The 23,406-nt window shown below is 34.2% G+C and overlaps 1 pseudogene; it reads right to left on the bottom strand.

The window, feature by feature from the left end:
• Positions 1-8,570: 8,570 nt before the first annotated feature.
• Positions 8,571-22,814, bottom strand: LOC127561565 (WD repeat-containing protein 70-like; annotated as a pseudogene).
• Positions 22,815-23,406: the final 592 nt, after the last annotated feature.

Genomic DNA, 23,406 nt, shown 5'->3' with positions numbered 1-23,406 from the left:
TTACTTTCCAACTCATTTCTAATCCACCTGCAGAGGAAGTACTGAGTTGAAGCATAATTTTTCATTCTATTTTTTTCTTTTTCTTTTTTTTTTTTGCAAAATTCACTAACATGGAAATATTTTTTCCATGATTTCATATATTTAATTGAATCACATTTCATGCTTTCTTAATGGGTGGTGGAGGAGTGGAAGGAAGAAGATTCAGAACTCAAAAATAATTTTAATAAATGTTTAAAAATAAATAACACTTGGAAAACTATGCTTTGGAAAAATATAAAGGAAAAAATGCTTTCCAAATGGTTGTACTAATTCACAGCTTCACTAACAGTACCTATGTCCCTACAACAACTGACATTTTCCTTTTTTTCTGCCATCTTTGCCAATCTGATTAATTTTCACTTAATAGTAGTAATTTAGCACATTTATATACAGTTGTTGATAGCTTGCAGGTCTTATTTGAGGAAGCTGGTTCTTATCCTATCATTAGTTTTTACAATTCCTTCACAAATCTCCCTTTTTTGATCCTCATTCCTAGGCTTATGCTTGTTTGGCATCTGACTATTCCTGATCTGATTTTACCTTCCCTGCAAGGGCCCCTCCTATCTTCCTGTCCCCTCCTGTTTCCTATTAAATTTGATCTCTGGGTGTATATGAATCATATGTATTTTAAATCATTTTCCAGAGGTACATTTATAATTTCACATTGTTTTGAACCATTACCTTATCAGAAAGTATTATTCTGATTTGTTGTCACCTCTCCTTTTCATTTTCTTTACTTGTTCTGATGAGATCTAGAAAATCTATTCTTGCTACTCTCTTTTCCCTTCTATCCAATTAAATTCTTTTTTTAACGTTTTGATGAATCCTTGATTTCATTAATGTGGGCAATCCCTCCACCAATGTATATTATAATTCTTTATTGTCTCTGTGATTCATGTCCATTTTTATCCATGAAACCTCAAAAGAGGATCTATCTGTTCAGTTAGAGGCATCCTTCTCTTAATATTTAGGGAATACAGATAAAGGAAGCATTATATGTTGAAATACACAGTGTAGTCTAAGTCAGAATTTTAATCACATTTCTTCCACTTACTGCCAATATGACCTTAAATAAATGACTTCACTTCTGTGATTTTGTTTTCTCCTCTATAAAATGAAAGGGTTGGACTAGATGACCTTGGATATCCCTTTCAGTTCTGAATCTCTGATCTTATAATTCATTTCATTCATTATTGGTGTATAATTCAATGTACCATGTTGTCCAATGCATTTCCTTCTGCCTACATAACTAGATCACCTTCTTTTTAGGGTATATGTATCTGTAATGTAATCTTTTATGCTTAATATAAATCAGTGTTAGCATCTTCAGCCTACTTCTTACCATGCAGTTTACATTGTCCTGTATATTAATTATATTTTTTAATTCTCTAAGATCATGATATTACTTTTCTCACAGCCAAGTACCATCTCCCAGAAAAATAGTGGAGCTATTTTTTGTGGCTTTTGTGGCAGCAGGAAAGCTGGCATCATGAAGAGCATACCATTATCTCTCAAATATCATCCCAGCCCCATCTTCTGAGTGTCTCTGTTTTTGTGATTCTCCTGCTACTTAATTCTGAGCCCAAGCTATTATCCATCTTCAAATGCATCCTCACATATGCATATGACTATATAAGATTCATGTACTGCTGGAATGGAAATATGAAAATGGATTATTAACTGTCTACTAAAGTCATTCCTTCTATTACAATGAAGGGCTTCCTGGAATTCCACATACTTAGTCTGATATTGTAACATCTTATTCAACAGTTATTCAACAATTATTCAGAATGCCATTTCCTTTCCACCCCCTAATTAAATGGAGTTTCTATTTCACCTACCAAACCCCTTTAGGAAGTAATTTATAGTTCTTGCTCATAACATAAACATATCAGAATTCAAGTTAAATAATTCATATGCAGCTAGGATTTTCCATACCCCTTTCACTACTTGGATCAGTGCAAAAGACTTCCCTAGACATTCTGCAAAAAGTCATTTTATTAGCTAAATTTTTCCAAGCTACTGCATCTCCCTTATTCCCTCTCAAAAGGATAGATTGGATGTAGGGAAGTAGAGATCTATCTAGGTCAATATTGAAACATGGAAGCTTAATTAGCATTTAATAATTTTTCATTAATTGACTATTTCCTTCCCTATTTGAGGCAAATGGGTACTTTTCCTTATAAATTGCCTGTTTCCTTAACCTTCTCATTCTATTACCACATCTCCCCACCCTACACATACACCCTTATTCTATTTCTTAGAAGTATTAGTTTTACTTTGGAGCTCTCCAAACCCCTAGATAGAATAGAATCTCATTGCAAGTATCTTATCAGAAATCAATTAAAAGATGTTTCTAAAAGGCCTTCTCATTGTAGTCTCAGTACTTACTAGAACACTGACCCTTTGTCATACAAGGTACTGAGCACAGACACAAAATATCAAATAGTAGAAGGGGAACATAGATATATATTTCTCCACTTTTTTTTCTCTCTCAATTAGAATACTATGAAAATCTCTAGGAATATAATCACTTTGGGGAAATTTCTTCTCAGGAAACACAATAAATGGAGCAGCATCCTCCCCTTATTTTAGAGACTTTTAAAAATATACAAATTATCTCAAGGAACAGAAGTCCTTCCTCTTTTTTTAAATGTCCATACCATTCCTGTATGCTCCTGATGGTAGCACAACATAGATCATCACCACTGTCCTTATTACATCAAATCCTAGTGCTTGTAACACAATACTACCACTTACCATCTTTACACTATCCCAAACCACCATAATCTTTGTCCTGGTGACACTTGCTTCTAAGCTAGACGTTTCTTAGCTCCAGGCATTTTCTCTGGCTATTTCCTATGTCTCATGGGAAGTTCTTGCTCCTCATTTCTACTTCCTGGCTTCCATCAAGTACCAACTAAAATCTCAGTTTCTTTAGGAAGCCTTTCCCAATCCCTCCTAATTCTACTGCCTTTTCTCTGTTATTTGCTATCCTGTATATAGTTTATTTGCACATATTTGTTTTCATTTTATCTCCCCTATTAAATTAAGATCTCCTTAAGAGCAAAGGTTGTCTTTTGTATTTGTATTCCCACAATTTAGCACAGTGCCTAGCTCATGCAGAGTAGGCATTTAATAAATGCTTATTGACTGACATCACTACTACTGATAGTTTGACAGATTTGGTAAACATTTAAGGCAAATCCTCCTCTAGTCTCCCATATTTAAAATGGTCAGTTATACTCAGAAAGTTCCCTAATTAATAACTAAGCATTGCCAGGTCAATGAGTATTCACATTTTCCCTGAGGAATGACTTTGCCTTTGTTCTTCTGAATTATCTGTCTTTAATCTCCCAATGCCTTATTCAGTGTTTCAGTAATAAACACTGCAGCTATCACAGTACTTTGCACATGGTAGACTTTAGATAAATATATGTTGATATGTTGGCAGGAAGGAATGGGAAGCACTATTGAAGTCTGCTTTAGGATAAAATAATTGGGTTTACAAATATTCAGTTCTTTGGCATAGAATGCCCACTAATTAGTGTTGGTTTTGCTACTGGTAGATTCTTAAGGGGAAATGGTTAATCTTAACACCCTTGTATAAATTATTTGTCTTTATTATTTAAAATTGAACATAAAATCCATAACAGAAATTTTTTAAATACCATTAAGCAAACTTGTTCCTCCAACCATCCTTAGTTTTGTAATCCTCTCACTTTTTATTTAAATGTATTTCTAGAGCTCAAAATTATAGTCTATTTATTTCTTAAACATTTCATTCCACACAATAAACCCTCAACAAATGTCTGTTTCTGATGAGAAGAATTATCAAAGCCTACTTTGGGATATAGTCATTGGATTAAAAATAATAAGAGTTGAATAGGAGGCAGATCAGCCAATAAAAATCCACATTTTACTTATTCTGTTCCCTTTTATTTCTTCTCTGCCTTTACCATCAGCATAACCTCTCTTTATATTTGTTATACCGTGGTCTCTTTGAAATATATAAACCAGTTCTAATTACAAATTGGCTCAGATTTCACCCAGTACTACAACTGAACTCAAAAAAAAAAAAAAAAGTATCTCTGAGGTAAGGCCAAAAACACTATTACTTACTTCAGCAATTCTTTTAGCGTATATATAATTCCTATCAGAGAAGTGATTACAGAAGTCCTAAAGCATATCTAAGAAAGGGCTGCTCCCCAATAGATATATTCTATATATACCCAAAGGAAGATCCAACATCATAACAGTTGGAGAACTTGCGCATATCTCAAGTACATTTGGTGAGAATCAGATGTTCAAAATAGGATCCAAATTAACCATGTCATCTAGTTTCTAAAGCAAGAAACAAAAGTCTTTCATTGGGAAATTAAATCCTAGATCGAGACTCTGTTAATAGCTACATGGCTCCAGTTTTTTTTTTTAAATAGTTGAATGACCTCACTTTCAAGCCAAATCAAAAATGAAGCAGCTCATTGCACTGACTATTTAGCATTATGAGGTGGTGCTGAAAGATTAAACCAGAAGATGGTTTGTTTTAAAAGGTGTGTAAAATCCCAGCACTTTAGACATTCCTGCAGCTATACTAATCATTGGTAATAATTCTTTACAATAGTCTTTTGCAGAGTTTTTTTTTAATCTAAGTGCCTGTCACTTATTTCACACCCATTTTGTTGGGAAAATGAAAACACAATTTAAGCCAGAGATCTCATGGTGCAGGGAGATGCCAGGTGTAGTTCTAACCCTTTTAGCTACATAATACTTAGGGGATTAGTGAATCCATTGTTTGAACTTCCAACTACAGAATTTCTTCCTAAGAATAAACTTAACTGAGTCTACTTTAAAATATTAATTTGAGTAAAATAGACACAAATTTTAAAATCATTTTATTAAAGGAAATCATGGAGTTAGATAACTTACTAAAGAAAGCAGTGTAGTATGATGGAAAGAGCCATGAATCACAAATTATTCTCTCTCTCTCTCTCTCTCTCTCTCTCTCTGTGTGTGTGTGTGGTGTGTGTGTGTGTGTGTGTGAGAGAGAGAGAGAGAGAGAGAGAGAGAGAGAGAGAGAGAGAGAGAGAGAGAGAATTAGGTCTAGAAAACTTCAAAAAATACATAAACCAGCTTTATACAAGAATTGACCTTTGATTTAACCACTGATGGGTACTGGTGCCCAATTCTTGTTTGATAATAAAGGCCAACACCTATTCCAAAAGTTATGCAATCTATCCAGTTCCAGAGGATAATCTAAGAAAATACCATATTCCTTATGGTTCTCAGGAAGCTAGTTACCTCTGATTCTTAAATCCTACCCTTTTGTAAGTAGCACTATTTATTAGTCTAGGGATAAGTGGTAATGTAGATTTATCCAGTTAGACTCTTATAGTTCATGTTTCTACCCTCAAAAAGATTCTACCTTCTTTCCTTCACTACTGAGTTTCATTGGAACTCAATTATATAAGCATGGCATAATGGAGTTGACCTTGCAAGCATGATTTAACTAGACAGATAAATAGATAATTAGATATGTGATAAATATGTGTGTATACACATATACATGCATACACAAGAGAGTTCTTTACTCATAATCATTTATTCAAAAGGAAACATAAAATCAAACATCCTAATGCCAAAACTATATGCACACCTAATTCTCCAAAGTTCCAACAATAGACGTTCATGGAATACTTGTGCATGCTCTGAGGATTTGCTTATATTATACATATTATATTATGTATCATTGTGTACTTTCAAAAGTAGGATCATCAAGCTGTCCATATGGGTTAACAATATTCAAAGTTTTTTCAACCTACTCCAAAGTCTCACTATATATGTGATCATTTACTTAACTGCCATTAATATTTTTACCCCTTCTTTTGTAGTTTTTATTTTTAATGAAGTAATTGTTATGTTGATAGCCTTTTATGAAAACATTATACCAAATCAATTGATCAGTGACCTAGATTACAAAAGCCAAAAGCAATCAAACATGGTACATAATATTTAACAAATCTATGGACACTAATTGCTAGAGTAAAGCTTCAATACAAGATAAACCTGCTAGAAACATTGGAAAGCAGTTTGGAAAAAAATTAGGTTTAAACCAATACTTTGTACCATATATCATAATAAACTCTCAGTGAAGAGTATTTCCCATATATAAAAGTTTTAACATAAACAGATTAGTTAAGGTAAGAAAATGCTCTTAACAACTACAAATAAAGGGAGATTCTTGACCAAACAGGGGAGAAAGAAAGCCCAACTTTTATGACATATAAATGAAAGGTTTTTTTTTCACAAGCAGAATCAATGCAATTAAAAGAAAAAGAAAATAATTGAAAGGGAAATATTGCTGCAAATATCTCACACAAATGTCTGCTATTCAAAATGTAGAGGGAATTGATGCAAATATATAAGAACCAGAATCATTCATAAATAGACCAATGGTCAAAGGGCACAGTTTTCAATTGAAGAATAGTAGCTTGAAACTCTTAACACCAATAAGAAAAACACAAATTAAAACAACTCTGAGGTTTTATCTTGCCACCATCAAATTGTCAAAGATGACCAAATTTTAAAAGAAAGGAAAAAGAAAATGACAATTGATAGAGGGGTTGCAAAAAGACATGCATACTAATGCACTTCTGATGGAAGTATGAATTGATATAGCCATTCCAGAAAGCAATTTAGAACTACAATCAAAAAATCATTAAACTGTGACCCTTTGACCCAATAATGACATTACCAGGCACATAGCCCAAAGAAAAAAGAAAAAGGGAAAGAATCCTTATGTGCAGAAATATAACAGCACTTTTTATTATATTAAAGAACTAGAAATAAAGTGAGTGGCTATAAATTGAAAATTTGATGAACAAATTATGTAATATTCACATACTGGATTAGTATTACAGTGTAAGAAAGTGATGAAGAGGATATATTCAGAGAAATCTTGGAAGAAGTTTATAAACTGATATAGAGTGAAGATATTGTTGAAGATTGTGGACCACCCTGAGTAGAACCAAGGGAATAATTTACAAAAATCAATACAACCTTGTAGAGAAAACAAGCTTTGAATGATTCAGAAACTCTGATCAATGCCAGAACCAATTAGATTTCAGAGCATTAATGATGAAGCATGCTACTCATCTCCTAAAAGTGAGGTGATAGATCAGAAGTGTAGAGACATATTTCGAATATGGCCAATGTATGGGTTGTTGGGTTGTTTATTTGTTTGTTTATTTTGCTTGACTATTCTTATTCACTATGAAGGAGCATTTTCTTCCCCAAGATGGGATGGGAAAGGAGGGAAGGAATAAGCATATATTAAATATCTATTATGTATCAGGTACATAACTGCCTTATACACACTATAACATCTGATACATCAATCCTAGGAGACAGCTGCTTTTACAGGTAAGGAAACTGAAACAGGCCAAGGTTAAGTGATTTGCCCAAGATCACATAGCCAATAAAATAGCTAAGGTCATATTTAAACTCAGGTTGTCCTGACTCCAGGTCCAGAGTTTTATCTACTACTCCATTTAATTATACGATATAATTGGAAGAAAAAGGAAAGTTCATGATAATGATGCAAAAAAAAAAAAAACCAAGAAAAGGGTCATTGAAATATTTTTAATGCACAGAAGAGAAAAGAAGGAAGTTTAGAGATAGGTACAATCAGGAAAGCTTTGAAACTGTTGAATTTATTATAAACTTTTAAAAACAAGTTGTAATAGAAATTATTGGTTTCATACGCAAGTCTCTTTTCCATTTTAACATTTAGGAATGCCTATATTCATCAAATGCAGTATCAGAAAAAATAAAGAATTTAAGTAATCAAATAAAATTATAGAGTTGGACTGGAAAGTTCCCATAGCTCTAACCCTGGTGATGCAAAAATCAATAAATGATAAATACTAATTCCATGATGGCCAAGGTCACAATGTTTATATTTACCTAGTATCTTTAAAAGCAACATACTTTAAACATATTCCTTAAATAATACATATAATTTATGTAATACATGTGTATACATGTTTGTATTTACATGTATTCTCACTTGACTTTAGATGAAAGGCTATTTTTAAAAAATAGTATCTTCCTTCTACCAAGCAAGATCCTTCTCACTTGGCTACCCATTTAACCAAGTGTCCCAAAAACCTAATGCTGTTTCACATGCAACACTGCCCACTTCACAGTCACAGCAAGTTCTTCCAAAGAGTCATAGTTTGCTTCCCAAATACCTTCTAATCAACTTTCATTTTATTTTTTTCCTCAAGATCTATTTGTTGCTGTTGTTATTGTTGAGTCATTTCAGTCATGGCTGACTTTTTTATTTTAAGAATCTACTTCTTAATGAAAATAAGCTGATTCAAAAAAGGCAACAAAAATATCTGAGCACATAATCAGCACAATTTTAAAAGTCTTTCCTGGTGTTAAGAATCAACCTATTCATTTACAAATAATTTTTTTAAATTGTCATGACTTTCTCCACTCTAACTTCAAAATGGATTCTGCAGTTTTCATATTTTTTTCCATTCTTGTTCATTCTTTGTTTCTCCATCTTTATATATGATTTTTGCAACAACGGTTTTAGGTTGAGTCTTGGAATATGCTGGAACAATCCTATATGGGTTATCCTTAGCCTCCCTCACATGCCATAAAAATGGCCTTTTAAGAGTTATTGCTGTGAGTTTTATCCAGAGAAATATTTTTCACTATTTATGATGTCAAGGTTCTTTCATGGGTTCTAACTTCACCACCATGAACTGAGCCTACCCCAGAGGCTCAAGTTTGTGAGACTTTAAAGGATTCATTTATCTTTTTTCAGCTCTTTCCTTGTGCTTCAATGGTGTGGCTTATGGAATATAGGCAAAGATGAGGAATTTTGATGTACTCCCAGGTTAAAGTCTCCACTTGAGTTTGCACATCATTTTGCTTCCCTCTAACTATTGTTGAAATTATAATATACTTTAGTCATTCCATTTTCACTTTCCCACCATGATCTGGTTTATCTTGAGATAAAATAGTCAGCATACCACACTTGAATTGGTGACCAGTTTCATATACTAGCACTCAAAAAAAAAAAAAAAAAAACCCAAGCCTGCCACTGTTAGTTCCTTTCTTTAATAGATGTTCCAGTGCTCAACTTGTTATCTAGACTAAATCATCAATCAGTTAGTGAGGAGAAAAATAGCAAGATTTAAAGTTAAATTAAGTGGTTTCTTAAACTGTTGGCTGTCCCATAGTTTTAAATTTTCATCCCCTCCTCAAGAAGTGCCATCAGAAGAAAATGTCACATAGAAACTGTTTGTGCTAGGATTATTGGCCTGCTTTTAGTGGTATTTTATATGAACTCTCATTATTCTATCCCAGAACAGAAACATATCTTTCACAAGCAGTTACAATGAGCTTCACATCTCTATTCAATGCATAAGTTATGCATTTTTCCCCTGAACTATTCTTGGTTCAAACATAATTTTGTACTTCCTGTCATTGTCCATATCCCAAGTTTCCACAGTCCTTTATTTTGGGATGCCAGAAACCATTGCTGTGTGATCCTTGGTATTGGTCATATTCACAATATGCTGGTCTTGTTTCAGACATTCCATCACTAGTCTTTATCAAGCATTTTGCCTGAGTCTCCAGTCACCACAAAAATCACACTTAATTTGGTGATAATCACAAGGTTGAAAAGATCTGAAATCTTGAAGGGAAGCCTCCATCCTCACAAAATCCCAATTTTATTATCATACTCAAATTCTTCTGTTACCAAGTGGGCAGCTAAAGATTTCAGACCTAAGGCAGAAGCTGTTTTATTGCCATGCTGCAGAATGATTTCATGAGAATTGGGAATTTTTTTTCCTGACAGGATTTCAGCAGTGTCTCTGATCCCATTTGGGATTTTCTTGGCAAAGTTATTGGCATGGTTTGCCATTTCCTTCTCCAGTTTATCTGACAGATGAAAAAACTGAGGCAAAAAAAGTCAATGACTTGCCTTGACAGTAAGTGTCTGGGGTCAAATTTGAACTCAGGTCTTCCTGATTCCAGATCTGATGCTCTAGCCACTGTACGATCTAACTGCCCTTAAGTTACAAACAGAATATGGAAACAAAATCCAGAATCAGAGTGCATGATGGCACCATACTATAAAAAGAGTGAAGAACACTAGTACTCAAAAAGACCTAGATTTGGCACAAGAGGCTCAGAATGACAAGAGATAATTTTTAAGCTCTATTGGAAGAAAAAAAGGGTGGATAATACCTTTGCTTTGTGTGAATGGAAGATGATGAAGCAGCAAGGCATCCTGAGGGACAGATAAAAGTCAGCACATCCCAGAAAAGTTAAACTGCTTCCACTACCTTGACCTCCATCTCCCCTCCAACTCTGAAAGAAACAGGCTACGATTCAGAACCCAAGAGCCTTGGGAATAGCAATACTTCTAGCCTCATGTCCACAGATATCACCCCATGAAGATGGTCCTGCAGATGCTACAACTGCATTGAAGATATAAAATAGAAAGCTCTTGTCGCCTTGGTACTATCAAATAGATCAACATTACAAACTGATATAATTGTTATCAAAAAAGTAAAAGTTTAAAAGAGGCATTACCATCTATTTTACTGATATACTCTAAGGACTATGGAGCCTTTCTAGCTGACATACAGGGAAAAAAACCCTTCTATATGCGTCATTTTCATTAGGATGTGAAATCCTTGAGATCGAGAACTTCCTTACTTGTCTATTTGTATCACCACTATTCAGTTGATGATTTGAACATAGTGAGTTTACTCATAATTTATTTATTCATTTATCCATAGTAACTGTCAACATTAAGAAAAGAGCTGCTCAGTTCATCTTTTGATTATCTTTTCTCTGCCACAGAGAATTATCTTCATACTGGAAATTATAGAAGAAAAATGATGATCACAAAACCAATACTTAAGTTATATTGAGTAAATGAAGAGACAGCAAGAGAGGCCCTTGTGACCTTGATGAATTGAAGTCATTTGGCTCAAATAAATTACATCTTCAGATACTTAAGAACCTGGCATAAGTGATAGATACCTGAGTCACTCTCAGTGATATGTGAAAAGTTCTGGAATATAGAAAAGGTACCAAAAAATTAGAGAAGTGTAATGTTCTTACTTTTTTATAAGGAAATGGAATAGAGTGTGAAAACTATAGACCAGGAGCTTGATTTTAAATCTGGGAAAAATTCTAGAATGGATCATCAAAGAAATGGTTGACAAACATTCAGAAAAGGAAAAGAATAGATCATGCCACAATAACTTTTCTCTTTTTTGCAGGATTACTTAATTTAGGGGAAAAAAATATTAGAGCTATAACTTACCTGTATTTTGGCAAAGTTTTTGCTAAAAGTGTTTCATACCATTCCTGTGAAGAAAATAGAGACACATGGACTAGATGGTCCATATAATGACATATGATATATGATAATATGGAAAATAATATATAATGATGATAATAATGGGTAAAGAATTAGTTGCACACTACCCTCAAAGAGAAGTTATTAATGGTTCAAAGTCAGCATGGTAGGAGTTCTACAGTAGAAAAACTTAGGGTTCTGGGCTTGCTGTATTCTGTTTAATGTTATTTTAATCTATATACAGTGGAAAACCAGAGAAGAGATATAATTCTAATGTTTCTTTGCCAGCAATTCTTTATCTCTAAAATATTAATTAGTATAAAAGCATAAGAGGCAAGATAGCATAATAGGAAAAGTATTACATTTGGGATCAACAGACTTGGATTTGAATATTATTTCAAACATTTATAAACTTTAGTGATCTCAAGAAGGTTAATTCTCCATAGTTTTATTTTCTATAAAATAGGGGTGATAGTATTTAGACTATTTAACAAGGTTTAATGTGAAAGATGTTTTTCAATTTTCAAGTGTCAGGTAAATGGAGGTTGTTACTTTCTTGTAAATTACTAAGTAGTTGTGAATGCAGGTCAAATAAGTATCAATGTGCTTTCGCTATTTCTTTATGAAGGAAGTTCTCATTGAAATATATCTTCATGATCAATTCTGATGGGTGTGGCCATTTTTGGAGATGAGATGAGCCAAATCAGTTCCAATAGAGCAGTAATGAATTGAACCAGCTATACCCAGTGAAAGAACTCTGAGAGATGACTATGAACCACTACACAGAATTCCCAATCCCTCTACCTTTGTCCACCTGCATTTTTTTATTTCCTTCACAAGTTAATTGTACACTATTTCAAAGTCCGATTCTTTTTGTACAGCAAAATAACTGTATGGACATGTATACATATATTATATTTAACTTATGCTTTAACATGTTTAACATGTATTGGTCAATCTGCCATCTGGGGGAGGGGGTGGGAGGAAGGAAGGGAAAAATTGGAACAAAGGGTTTTGCAACTGTCAATGCTAAAAAATTACCCATGCATTTATCTTGTAACTAAAAAGCTATAGTAATTAAATTAAAAAAAAAAAAGAAATACATCTTCAAAGTTAATTGCTTTAGAAATGTCAGGACACCAGATATGTTACCTTAGAAGTAAATAACTTTTAGTTTAAAAATTTTAGAACTTAAAAGAAGTAGATATATTGATATACATGTAGATGCCATATATATAGATAAATATAAATATCCGTTTATTTGTTATACATACATAAGTATGTAGTATGGGTGTGTGTGTATGTGTGTGTGTGTGTGTGTGTGTGTGTGTGTGTGTGTATAGAGATAGAGAGATAGATGACCAGCAGATTGTTCTTTGAGTGCACGATTTGTCTATATTGGTGAGGAAATAGTTTTCATCCTCTGAATTTGAGGTGTTTGCCCTAAGGCATGGCCATTCTTCCCAGACTATATTTTCCTCTTCCCACCAAGTGAGTCCAGGAAGTATGATATGCCCTGGGCACATGCTTCTTCTCTATCCTCATCCTAAAGGCTGGAACTTCCCTGAGAAATTTGCCAGTCTAAGCTACCTGAATCTAGCTTATCAAGGACTAAATTGTTTCCAAACCAAAAAGCTGTTTATTTTTCAGAGATTCATGGTGGTGGATCAATGGCTACATGAAGGGGCCACATTTTACAAATGTATAGTACTCAAATTTAGTTGCTTTACTGACAGTCTTTCTGAGTGAGGTTTGTTTGTTTGTTTTTTTTTTCCCAATCTCATTTTTGCCTTTGCATTCTCTATAAAGCCTAATACACCAGAAGTTTATCTAGAAAATCTAGAGTTCAAAAAGAACCAAACCCTAGACATCTGTATAGAATCTGCTGACCTAAATGTGTTCATAATTTAGGAAGTCTAATGATTTGAGCAAGACTAGAGAAACCAATAGACACCCAAATGTAACCTCAGATGACCCATAACCAACCCATTTTCACCCCCATTTAACTCCCAGTAATTCCTGTGAGTCATTTGTCATTTCTGTGCACCTCTCTCTGTCAGTCCATCTGGTGAACTGAGAGGTGAAAAGAAATTTGACCTCAGGGATAACCAGATGGGGCATCTGAGAGGGGTGTTCCTAAAAACATGTCAGAATAGGTTATACATAAGCAGCTGAAAAAAGAGGCATTTTCTTTTAAGTGTTTTAAGAAAACAAACGCTGGATTGCTGGCTGGATTTTGATTTTATGCTAGTATTAAAGTTAAAGTTGTCATGGTTCCATTTGTTTTTTAAAAATTCATATTTATAGACTTATCCCATCCATTTAAATCTGGAAATTGGTGTAGAATTCTTGCACATTATCTTCTATGAGTATTTCTTTTATTTTTGCCAAAATCCTAATTCAGTGAATGTTAGTTTAGTAAAAATTTATATTTTTCTAGTGCCATTTGTCAGAATAGTATTTTATGTGAAAGTTAGTAGTGGTTAATGATAACAGAGCAAAAATATGGCATAGTGGAATTGAATGAGATACAATAGAAAGGAAATATATTTATTTATTAAGTGCTTACTATATGTAAAGAAGAGAGAATCTAAATAGGAAAGTGATAGTCTTGCTCTCAGAGAGATCACATTCCTAGAGAAGACGGCACATTAAAGAAACTTCAGTTCCCTTTAAATAGAAAGGTCTGCTGGCACTTAAGATTGGACAGAGAAGGTGATGGAGCATATGGCTAACCTCCAAAGACCTTGAGAAAAATGGAAGGAGAGATAGTCCTCTTCAAGACAAGAACAGATCCAAGGGAAAAAGGGAAGTAGAACTCTAAAACACCTTCAGCAGAAATGAGGATGGAGTACTCTACATATACCTGAAAGTATAGGACCCTGGGCAAATGACTTAACCTTTGGACCTCATATCTCCCTTATACTCTTAAGTTACAGAGTAACATGCTCTATATCAGTATAAGGACTTCTCTCAGTTTCCTCACCTATATAATAAAGGGTAAAATTATATGACCTCTAAGATCTAAATTCTAGGGTTCTTCAATCTTCTTTACTAAAGATAATCTTGAGTGATAATCAGCTAGGCTTGAAGGAAGTAGGGACACATTCAGGGGGATGAGGAAGAAAACAAAAGATATATGGCCAACAAAAGGGAGAATGTAAAATAAATAGATCATCTAATAATACATGAAAAATATCCCAAAATCAACAAGCTTTTATTAAGTGTTTGTTATGTATCATTTAAGTTATCCACTATTCTCCTGATTTGAGACAGCATTTCACTACTTCGATTAATATGCTTGCCAGATTAATAGAAAATCTTCATTCTAAATTATGCCTTGTCATTTAGAATGCTTGAATGTGTCCTTGAGTGATAAATTTAAGATACTCTTCCCAAAGCCTATCTTTCTCATGAATTACAGCATAATTTTTAGAATAGATCATTATAGTACTTCCAAATGAAAAGTTTTATGAATTAATTTTATAAATCTTCAGAATTCATCATAAGAATAGGTCAATGGAGAGAGAACAGGAGGGTAGTGCAGGGAAATAAAAGAGGAGAAGGCTATCCCTTCCTCCTTCAAAAGAAAAAGAATCAAGAACAATAATTAAAATCAATATTTGTGGCTTAACAACTGCCAGAAAGCCAAGCACCTCATTAACATATAGTCATATTAATGGAAACATTGAATAGAGTCCCATTTATTGGTATCAATATTCCACGGGTCGTTTAAACAAAAACTGAATCTCAGATAATTGACATGCCTTTCATTCCAACTTTCAAAGCTCAAGGTAGAAATTAGGCAAAGACAGGAGACATTTCCAGAAACAAGCATATAAATGTTCATTGCCAAAATGAAGGAGCAGTAGCTATCTGGCAGCATCCATCAGCAGTAAAATGGGCAGTTACACAAAGCTCAGCCCAGAAATTATATACATAAATATATAAATGTTTTCTTTCATAACATGACTAATATAAAAGTATGATTTGCATGACTAAACGTGTAACAAATTGCTTTCCTTCTCAATGAAGAGGATAAAGAAGGAGGAAGGGAGAGAATTTAGAAATCAAAGTTTTAAAAACAAATTTTAGAAATTTTTTTGAGGGAAATAAAATACTAAGTATTTCAAATAAGTAATTCAGAGTTTTATATATAATATATACACATATATACAAAGAGAAACAGAGAAAGAGAGGAGAGGAGAGAAGAGAAGAGAGAGAAAGAGAGAGAGAAAGAGAGAATGAAAGAAAAAGAGAGAGAGGGAGAGGAAGAGGATCAAAGTCATGTAAGAACAGGATGAGATGCACTTGCTATAATTTAATATGCTACTAGAATGACATCAAGCATGCTTTTACTGAGTTTATAGTATCTGAAATTACATCCTAATACTTTCATTCAATTTTAAAAAACAGATATTTATTCATTTTTGCAAAATTACATAGACTATTTCACATGAAGAAATGTTATCAGGATAGCAATTTGAGCCAGGATCATTTCTATCTGAAACCCATCAAAAATTATGACAAGAAAAATGTAATGACAATGATGATCGATCAATAATTGATGATGTCCAAGCTGCATGGGACAAAAGTTTTTTGAGATACAAAAATATAGTAGAAGAAATCAAAAGGGTTTGCCAAAAAGTCCCAGGGATATAAAGAGCAATTCATTATAGATTCAGTGTTTATTGAATGAGCCATCCAAAAATGCCAAAACATTTACACTATTTTTACGAATTGTCATAAAACCTTTAACTTAGTCCCTCATTTGTGGCTTAGTTGTGTGCTGCCAATATACAAAACAGAGCTAAGCCTACTGAAAATTCTAGAGTATATAATGTCCACGTGATAAAAATATTCTCTATTTTAAATGTACCTCCACCACAATTATGCCTAAAAGAATTAATATAAAATAGGACATCTTGTAAGAAGATAGTTTAAGCATTCTATATTTGTTAGTCTTAAATCCAATGTTACCATTCCAGAATAAGCCTGAATAAGGCTATTATGTCACAGAGGGTGTCATTCTAAGACATCATATTAATCAATTGATATCCGTGGATATTCTTCCAAAGAAAAGCAAAATATCTTAATCTTTTCCCCAGAAATACAAATTGCTTAAAGAGAAGAACACATTTGAGTCAAACATGTGTAATGTACATTTTTGAAACTTTAAAATGGATGACTGGTTTAGAAAGTATTTATATGAAAACCCACTTAATGTTATTGAATGCATCATCTCAAGATAGTTACAGAAAGATTCATATATCTCCTTTAAAAGAAATAAGGTAAATACATGCTCTCAGAGCATAAGATAAACAGGTTAAATTTTTTTAGAAATGTTTTTTTGATCAAATGAACCTCATTTTGCAGACTAATAGTGAAGAATGATCATGTATACACAAGATTAGTCTAATGTAACTAATAGGTTTATAAATCAGTAAAGACTGCAAGAAACAATAGAAACTGTGCAATATATTACAAGTTGCAATAATTTAAGATTGCCAAATACCTAAGCAAGACACAACCTGATGGCCAGAATTACATATCAAAAACTTATCTTTTATAAATTATGGGATAATAAATTCCTAAGGTAGGTAGGTAGCAGAGTAGATATAGTGCCAGGCTTGGAAAAAGGAAGACCTGAGTTCAAATCTGGTTCCAAATACTAACTAGATGCGTGGATGAGTCAACTAAATTCAGGATTTTCTCAGTTTTCTCAGCTATAAAATGGAGATGAGCAATTAGATGGCACAGTGGATAAAGTGCTGAGCTTTAAGTCAGTTAGACTCTCCTTCTTCAATTCAAATCTGGCTCAGACACTGACAAATCTCTGTCTATTCCTATAGGTATTTTGGGTTTAGTTAACAGTTAGAAAATCCCATTTGGGATTCCCTGGGTAAAGATACTAGAGTGGTTTGCCATTTTCTTCTTCAACTCATATGACAGATGAAGAAACTAAGGCAAACAGAGTTAAGTGACTTGCCCAGAATCACACAGTTAGTAAGTATCTGCTGCCAGATGCAGTCCAAGAATGCCTTAAGCTTTGGGGGCTGCTATATTATTGGTTTATATTTATATTTCACTAAGGCCCACCAAATTCTTTTATTAACTTTTCTAGTTTGTATCTTATGAATCTTGTTTTTTTTTAACTTAAGCATAAAATTTATACTTATTCTTATTAGATTTGGCTCAGTGTCCTAACTTGCCAAGGTTTGTTTGGATCTTGACCATCATCCAAAGGGTAGTTATCCTTCCCACTCTGTATCATCGGCAAATTTGTTAAGATTGTGTTCTGTGCCTTTTTCCAAACTATTGACAAATATGTTCAATATCATATTCAATATCATAATCCCCAGTGGAAAATTCCTAGGACACGCAATTCAAGTTGAGACTACTGTCCAACTTGACCTTGAACTACCACTCACTACCTTTTGGGTGCCATCGTTCATAGATAGCTTCCGTAGAAAAAAGGAGATATCAGAAAATTAAGAGAAAGTCAAATATCAGAAAATGAAGAACTGAAGAATAACATCCGATCTGGTTTTTTTTTTTAACTAGGTTTTAACATACTGTCATCTTAAAGTGACAATACCATGGTATTATGTATCAATTCAGAGGGACAGTATTACCATATAGACTGAAAGGTTATGTGAATTATATGACAAAATGCTATTGTTTCTAATCCTTTAAATTATTGTGTGCCTTGTCTCTACTGTTTTTAATCTCTAAATTCACTTATACAACTCAAGTGTAATTGTTTGAGTTTTTCAGTGTAAATAATGGGGATGACCAGAAAATTTATTGGCCTGCTAAGTTTTTTTTAAAGCAGAACTCAGAATAAAGTACTAAATCTAAAAGATTTAAATCTTTTCTAAAGGAATCTAAAAGAAAGAAACCAATATGTAAAAATGTCAAGAAAACTAAAGTGTAAACCAAGCTGAGGCTTGAAATGCAGGCTAATGACAACAAAAGGGGCTTTTGTGTCTATGTTGAAGCAAGGAACAGATCAAAGAAAAGATAGAGTTGCTTCTTTGGGTAGATGGGACAAGAGAAGGCAGAAATGTTGTACTTGGACTTGGCTTTTGTTTTTTCTTACAAAAGAAATTATCTTCAGCATGTTGAGAATATAATGGAATGAAAATGATTAATACTAACTAGTGACATGTGTATATCTCCTTAAAGGATCTAAAACATTTTTCATAAATTGTCTTATTTGTTTCTCACAGCAACACTGTAAGTTAAATATTATTACCATCCAATTTTATAAATGAGAAAAGTGAGGCTAAGAAAAGTTGTGACATTTTGGGTCAGAGTGCTAATAACTATATGAGATAGGGTTGAAATCTAAGCTTTTCTAAATTCAGTATTCTATTAATGAATGAATGAATGAATGAATGGGTGAAAAAACACACTTATTAAATGCTTACTATATGCAAAGCACTATATTAAAGCCCTAAGAATGCAAATATAGAAGACAGTCCTGGTTTTTAAGGAGTTTAAGTCTAATGAGGGAAATAATACATATGGAAGGTTTCATCTGCAAGTCAGATGCAAAGATCCTGTGACAGGAGGGAACCTAAGAAAAGCAGAAGGTAAGTTCCCTTTTTTTAGGTTCCATTTTCATTGATAAAACCCAATTTTATTTAACAGTGCCAAGCACTTTGGAGGTAATAAGAATATCCTTTCCAGGGTTTTTAATAAATGTGGTCTTGGCACCTACAGGTATTGGTACTAGACTGCATCTTTAGGACCATGGTAGATATGGACATTGAGCTAGAAGCAATGGAATTCCAGATGCTCTTGAATTCAAATGCTCTTGAGCTCAAGATCTTGGACTATTTCTATCAGGGTCTGAGGGATGATGGTGGTAATGGTGGTTGCTTGCCTACTTCATGATCCCTCCTGTCTTTCTCTCAGGTTGTCTTGTTGCTTCAATTAGATGGTAGGTGTAGATGGCAGTTGGTAGAAATGACTGGCCCCTTTTCCCACAGAATTGCTTTCCTAGATGATTGCTGCTGGGTTTGAGACTAGATCTGTTGTGTGAAGGACATTAATATTCCTGAGGCTCTTGAGTTCAGGGTTCAAGGAGAGATAGTAGTCAAGATAGTAGTGGTAGTTTGACATGTCTGGTTTATGCTACCCTCCCTTTTTCCCCCTCAGGTCATTTAAACAAAAAGAGTTACAACTAAGGAATTGAGATGGACAAATATCCCATCATCAAGGTTGATCCTTCAAACTAAAGGCACAGAAGATGTTTGGTTTCTACAACACATTACTAAAGTGAAGCCTTGGAAACAGCTATCTCCAAAGTGAAGGCTAACTACGCTCATGGAGTCATGGGTATGGAGGGATGCAAACATCCATTAGGAGGGTGGGAAGATGAATCATATGTCAGATTTCTTGCATTAGCCAATCATGAGACTTTTCTCCAGGAAAACCTATCATTTCCTTCACCTATTAGTACCCAGCTTCCCTCCTCATCCCTTCAACAGATCTCCCACTATTATGCAAGATTCCAAATTGCCTCTAACTCAGGACAATTATAACCTATTCATAGTTGGTTGGTTGTTGTTCTTTGCTTTCAAAGAGAACCAAAATGACATCACTGTTAAAATCAAATTACATTGTGTCTGACTATGGCTGACCAAACCAATACAAGCTCAAAGTGCTCTGCCACAGATCAGACACATATAAGTCATATGAACATTTGGGGTAGCTTCTCTAATTTTGCATATCTCACATTTCTTCTGGGCTAATTCAATTCCGTTTGGCTTATAAAGTGTACACTCTCTCTGATGAGGACACGCCATGCTAGACAGTCCTGGGCCAGTGTCTCCCATGTCATACAGTTGAGTCTAATATTCTTAAGAGAAACTTTGAGAGTTTCTTTGCTTTTTCTGATCACTTTGTGAGCACTTGTCCTGTGTGAGTTCTCCATAAAGTAATTTTTGGGGCAAGTATATAGTTGGCATTCAAACAATGTGACCAGCCCAATGGAATTGTGATCTCTGCAGTAGAGCTGGGATGTTTGGAAGGTTCGTTCAAGAAATGACTTCAGTGTCTGGTATCTTATCCTGCCAGATGACCTTCAGAATCTTCCTAAGACAATCCAAATGGAAGCAATTTAGTTTCTTGGTAAGGCACTGCTATACTGTCCAAGTTTCAGAGGCATATAACTATGAGATCAGCAACACTACTCTGTAGACCTTCAGTTTGATAGTCTAATACCTCTCCTCTCTCACACTTTTCTTTAGAGCCTCCCAAACACTAAGTTAGCTCTGGGAATAGATGTATCAATCTGATTATCAATGTGGACATCCCTGAAAAGTAAACTTCCAAGATAAGAGAACTTATCTACAAATCCAAAACTTCACCATTTACTGTAAATGATGGTCCACATATGGATGATGTGCTGCTGGCTTGAGAGAGGCTTGTATTTTCTTGATGTTAATTATTAGGCCAAAATTAGCACAAGCAGCAGAGAATCAATCTATACATTGTTGCATTGATCATTGATCATTGATTGATCATTGGAGAGAAATTCCAAATTGATGAAATTACAGATCTATTTGAATACTTGAAAGACTCATCTACTTGGTTTCAACATCTATAAATTTGATTGAATCTTTAAATTCATGAAATAAGCCTAAGGAAGAATAAGATATATATCTGAAAAAAAATTTGTAGGAGAAGAGGTATTCAAACTGTGCATACCCTTTGATCCAGCAGTGTTTCTACTGGGCTTATACCCCAAAGAGATACTAAAGAAGGGAAAGGGGCCTGTATGTGCCAAAATGTTTGTGGCAGCCCTGTTTGTAGTGGCTAGAAGCTAGAAAATGAATGGATGCCCATCAATTGGAGAATGGTTGGGTAAATTGTGGTATATGAACGTTATGGAATATTATTGTTCTGTAAGAAATAAGCAACAGGATGAATACAGAGAGGATTGGTGAGACTTATGTGAACATTGATGCTAAGTGAAATGAGCAGAACCAGGAGATCATTATATACCTCAACAACGATACTGTTTGAGGATGTATTCTAATGGAAGTGGATCTCTTCAATAAAGAGTACTAATTCAGTTTCAATTGATCAAGGATGGACAGAAGCAGCCACACCCAAAGAAAGAACACTGGGAAATGAATATAAACTGCTTGCATTTTTGTTTTTCTTCCCGGGTTATTTATACCTTCTGAATCCAATTCTTGCTGTGCAACAAGAGAACTGTTCAGTTCTGCACACATATATTGTATCTAGGATATACTGTAACCTATTTAACATGTAAAGGACTGCTTGCCATCTGGGGGAAGGGGTAGAGAGAGGGAGGGGAAAAATCAGAACAGAAGTGAGTGCAAGGGATAATGCTGTAAAAAATTTCCCTGACATGGGTTCTGTCAATAAAAAGTTATTTACAAAAAAGAAAAAAAAAAAAAAGAAGAGATATCCAAAACATTACAAAAAAATTTACAGTATTCTATTTTCAAGTATTGGAGTAATAAAAAATATTCACTATAAAGTATTTATTTGGTAAATGCAAGCAAAACAAAAAGCATCAAAAATGTTTCTCCACTCCTTCCTCTCCAGACTACATTGTCAACATTTCATCAAGAAGATTTAATACTTATCTCCTAACAAAATATTTAAGAGAGTTTTTGAAATTAAAGTGTTCCTTTCCAAAAAAAGACAAGAGGGGAAGTGGGGCCAAGATAGCCGAATAAAAGCAGGAACTCACCCAACCTCTCCCCCAAACTGTTCCAAATTCCTTTAAATAATGACTCTAAACAAATTTTAGAGCACCAGAACACCCAAAAAATTGGAATAGAGTATTTCCTAGCTGAAGACAACTTAGAAACTAGTAGCTAGATCTGTAACACCAGGGTGGGAGTCCAGCATACAATCCTAGTGCAGACCATGATAGCACTGCCTAAGGCCCAGGCCCAGCCCCAGTCAAGGTCCCCCAGCATCAGCAAGGACTTCTGAAACAGAGACAGTCCTAGAGGCTTGTGACTTCTTGACCCAAGAACACTAGGGAGAATCAGAAGGTAAGTGAAGAGAGTCTAGCAATGGATTAAGAGTCTGATGTGCAGTCCCAGCATTTCAACCCTGGGGGAAGGAGGTGGTGAGGGATGCAGCGCCAGCAAAGCAAGACTCTTGATCTTACAACTATAGTGGCGATACCTCTAACAGCTTCAGAGCAGAAAAGTAATTGTAAAAAAAATTTTTTGAAGCAAGTTTCTCTGATGAAGCCTCATTTCTTAGAAGCTTTGGATATAAGAGCTTTGATTTTACCATCTTCTGAGAGTGTGTTTTGATCCTCTTTGTCACCATAATCACTTTCAATGGTCAGAATGTTTTTTTGCTGTTTGCTCATATTACTAGCCTATTGCTCAGCTTTCAACTTTTTGTTAAAATAGGACTCTGTTTCCAGGGTGGGGAGTGCACTATGCCAACCTTCACAGGTTTTGTGCTATTATTTTCAGAAATTCTTTTAGGGAACTGACCACAAAAGCACTCTTTTCTGCTCTGGAGCTGTTAGAGGTAGCCCCACTATAGTGCTTTCTTCTCAAGGCAAAAAAGAAATTGGAAATCAAGAATATGCCCATCAATTGAAGAATGGCTCACTAAAGTGGTATATGTTTGTGATAGAATATTATTTTTCTATGGGAAATGATGAGCAGGATGCTCTCAAAAAAAAAAAAGAAAGAAAAAGAAAAAGGAAAAAAAAATCTGGAAAGTTCTCCATAAACTCAAGCAAAGTGAAATGTACTGTTTACAAAGTAATAACAATGTTCTGGAATGATTAGCTGTAAATGACTTTGCTATTCTCATTTATCATGCATGACTACTCTGAAGGAATTATGATGAAAAATCCTATCTATACCCAGAGAAGGAACTGATTGTGTCTAAATACAGATTGAAGCATCATCTCTTTCTCTCTCTCTCTCTCTTTTTTAAAACTTAAT

The sequence above is a fragment of the Antechinus flavipes genome, chromosome 4 (genome assembly GCF_016432865.1).
Source record: "Antechinus flavipes isolate AdamAnt ecotype Samford, QLD, Australia chromosome 4, AdamAnt_v2, whole genome shotgun sequence".
In the NCBI taxonomy this organism is placed as follows: domain Eukaryota; kingdom Metazoa; phylum Chordata; class Mammalia; order Dasyuromorphia; family Dasyuridae; genus Antechinus; species Antechinus flavipes.
The sequence above is the reverse complement of the archived record's forward strand: the minus strand, read 5'-3'. Positions and strand labels throughout refer to the sequence as shown.